This window comes from Ambystoma mexicanum, chromosome 2q (genome assembly GCF_040938575.1).
Source record: "Ambystoma mexicanum isolate Mex_15411 chromosome 2q, UKY_AmexF1_1, whole genome shotgun sequence".
NCBI classification, from domain to species: domain Eukaryota; kingdom Metazoa; phylum Chordata; class Amphibia; order Caudata; family Ambystomatidae; genus Ambystoma; species Ambystoma mexicanum.
In genome coordinates this window covers 41,781,450-41,785,674 of record NC_090924.1, presented here as the reverse complement: position 1 = coordinate 41,785,674, position 4,225 = coordinate 41,781,450, and positions in this window count along the sequence as shown.

Sequence of the window (4,225 nt, the reverse complement as noted above, 5' to 3'; positions counted from 1 at the left end):
TCGCCCAGGAAGATGTTGGCATACGTGAGGGACATGATGGTGACCAGGTCGGTGAAGTCTTTAATGAAGGCAATGTTTGATTTGGGTGGTCTGCAGATGAGATGGAAGATGACTGAGCCAGTCGGGGGAAAGCGGAAAGTGGCAGGAGAGAAATTTGAAGGAGCCAATGTTTCCGACGTCAAGTCCGGTGCAGGGCAACGAGGTCACAACATAGTAATTGCAAACTCATACATCACAGCACTGATGTGATACGGTAAGCACAGCCTCAATTGCCCAAGCAGTTTCAGAACCATGTTTCATTATAATACCCAAAGTACTGCTTCTAAAACACAATTGCTGTGACCATGTACCAAGTGCTGCTAATGCTAGGTAAGGACTAATATGCCAGAATGCCAGGTGTATTCAATATATGTAAAGCACAGCTTCACATGTCGAGGTTTCCGTTATATGTCAAGTGTATCCTCGGTTACTTAAGCACACTCCTGTGCACTGTGTGCACAGGGTCTTCCATACCCACCCCAGCAGTGGAAACTGAAGAGCCCCGTAATTATGAATTTGAAAAATGGACCAATAATGGTTGGAGTGTGGAGGCAGGGACGTAGACAGTGGTTTGGGTTGGATGAATTTTGGTTGTGACAATAGTGCATTTTGGGGGTAAATTATTCAGCTTGTTAGTTTTTATAACGTTTAGATTATTAGTTAAAGAAAAAGTATGCCCAATGAGATAAAGTGATTTGCCCAGGAGCACCCTATTTCTGCCAATGGAGAAGCTGGGATATGCGTCCCGGATTCAGAGTCTTCAATTTAGCTAGTAAACCCCACCCCCTGCCAGCCAGTGTTTAATTTTACACAAATATGTCAAGATTGCTGCTTTCTGTTCTTTTCACTAGAAGAACCACTTGTGAGTATTTAAGTAGGCAGGCATGCAAAATGCCCAAACCTCTCACTACAATCAACCTCAAAATGTAAAAGAAAACTTTCTCAAAGTGTGTTTGGTTAAAACGTTTGATATATTCTTGTGTGTTCTATACAAAACTTGCAAACATGTAATTGCCTTTTGCCGGCTATAGCTTGCTGTTTTTCATCTTAATAGTAGACAACTTGTCATAGTGGGTGAAAGGCTGCAGTGGCCATACTTGGAGTCAAACCTGAAGGCTAAAGAATGAACACAGTTACTAACTGCAAGCGCATTAATCACTGAGCTACATTAACCCTTTTAGATCTTATATAAACATATGATGCTTCTGGATTATGAAAAAGTTCACAGAGATAGGCGGTCTGCACAGTTTTGAATGGCGTGTCCTATAAGCTCACACTCTGGCAACACTTTCTCATAGTGGTGGCTTCCACTGTACAAACAGTCTTCATTTTGTAAACATTGAATGGGAGCCCAAACGCTTAAAGGATAATTTTCAAACAAATGCAAATTGCATTCAGGGGGACCCCCAATGTGCTGGTGGGTCCCCTGCATGCAATTGCCATTACTCACAAAGCAGAGCGGCTTTAATTTTGCTCTTCCTGGTGTGGGAAATAAAGCTTTACCTGCAAATGAGACTTTGCAGGTGGAGTTGTATAATGGATTCGTATGGAATACGCCTGCTATACACCACGTATACATGCAAGGCATATTCCATATGAATCCTTCCGTTTTGCACCTGCATGATAATCGCATGCATGCTTAAACCTGGGCTGTCTTCCAAGATAGAGAAGGATTGTAAAGCGGATATAATAATTCTGCTTGGCTGCCCTCCTACGCCTTGGAAAAACCAAAAATGAGATTGAGCGCAAAGTGGAAAGCATAAACTCAGAAAAAAATGTCACCCTTGAGAGTTAATTTACTATTACAATTTAAAGCTGCCTGCCCTGCACCCATGGTAGCTAGCATTTGTTACTGTAAACACGTCCTACCATGTGAGCATGTCAGGCAACCTATACAATGGATCCCTGCAGAGCCCTCCTGCTTTATAGCTCCTTAGGGATCCCCAATGTGCACCTGCATTAAAATGCGTGCTGGCGCAAATGCTGGGCCATCTGGATGGCGGAGAGGAAGGGAGACAGCGTAAATGGAAGATGCATTCAGCCCCTCCTCTCTGCCAAACAAATCAACGATTATGGGTCGTGACTTGCACTTTAATGGAAGGCATAAAAATCTTATGCGTGGCTTTTACGCCTTCCACTAACGTTACGACCCAATTGAACGTGGGCTCCTTAGTGTCAATAGCAAAGTGCTTTATTTCAGGCCTCCAGTGTTTTTTCACTGAACACCAAATCCCTCTTTGACATAGAAGCGTGACAGCCTGTTGGTCGGAGGTCACATACACATTACATGGGATACATAGAAAGGGTGACAGTCGCTATTAACATTCTTGAATGTTGCATCACACATGTAGTACAAAGCCAAGCCTCAAAGAACATTTATTAAATGAACACACTTCAGGTAAACACTAAAAAAAAAAAAAAAAACGTACTGAATCAACACATCATATACAAGCTGAACTATAGAAATTCTTTATTGCAATCAAGAAAAATATGTGAGCACCATTTCAGCATAACAAAGAAAAACTGATTTGTTGGGATGACATTGTGAATCTCAGATTTACACAATGGACAGAGCAGAACATATAAAAACACACTCAGATAAACTGAGATATACAAGTGACATTAAACGGTGACTTTGCCCTTGTTCATTTTCCGGTACCAAAAGATGAACAGCAAAGTACATTAGTACTCTCATGGCATGAGAATCCCCTGATGCGCACTCAAAGAAACGCCTGAACGAATGATTTAAGCAATCCCAGTGTCCTCAAAGCAGTAGAAATCTGACCTATATCACACCTCCCCTAATGATCCCTTAGTAATTATACCAAACCACTTGATGCACTGGAATTTGATGCACTTGTGGATATTATTCACACAAGAAGTACAACCATGCACAGACATACCCATAAACATAGATCCTTAGCACGCTACTACAGCAGAAAATGCACAGGGAGATACTGGCTCATTAAGGACCTGCCCTAGAAAAGAGAACCATATTGTGCATGTTGGCTGAGCTAAAATTGCTCATTGCACTTTGCTATTATGGATCAGGTTCAATGAAACCAGTCAAACTAGACACTACGGGCAGAGGCGTTGCTAGGGGGGGGCTAAGGGGGCTATAGCCCCTGGTCTTTTGGTTGGAGCCCCGGATAGAATCTCTGGAGCTGCAACCAAAAGGCTAGCTAGCCCCCAGTCCTGACAGTTCCAACATCAGCGTAGCCCCAAGTCTTTTCCAGACCTAGCAACACCCCTGACTACGGGCATATGACAAACTCCCACCAGAAAGATTTTATGGAAAGTTACTGACATGCTAAACCCACATGTGGTGTGATAAGATGCCCGTCTCCACTGCTCAGAGGACATCTGTTGACAGCAAACTCCAAAGGATACCCCCATGTCAACATACGGCTAGTGTGTGATGGACACCCATGGCCCCCGCCTCTCCAAATGCTTCTCTTGTTCATGAAATCATTCTCGATTCTAAGAGTGCAGATGGGTGGCAGGGTATATGCAAAATGTTTGATACAAGAAGATTGTCCGCTGTGAAATTCAGTATACAAAGAAACGCATGTTTTTGACTACAACCACCTCACACCACACTTATTTGGAGACAGTGTGATGTGAATTAACTGCAACTTTTCCATCCACTCATAAGTGATATAGGATACCAACTGAAGACATGGCTGATGATGCTATATAAAAAGTGTAGATTAAGAGTGTTAAGGTGCTACAACAGTGATACGTGAGTGTAATGGCAGGCGTGTATGACTATTGAGAAGTCCAGAAAGGTATTTTATCCGGTGAGAATTATCCAACCTACTACGAACGGATGGCAGCTAAACTGTTGAGGAATACACATTCCTTCTAACCAGATCGTTATGTAAAGGAATGCTTCGCCCATGCAATTAAAAAGCGTTGGGTTACACTCTGAGAGAGGTGTATTCTGCACTCCTGGAGCACTAAGATGATAGCAAGCAAACGTTTCTCTGGTACAGTCAGAATAAGGAAGCCAGTGAAAGAAACATTAATGGTTGCAGATGGTCTTTAGCAGGGGCGTAGGAGACACATAACATCTGGGGGAAGGGGGGGCACATTGGGGACTTTGAAAGGAAAGAAATAAACAATGGAAAGGCAAAGAATAAATAATAAACCAAGCAGTGGTCCTACTAGGCTTTTGGATATTCAG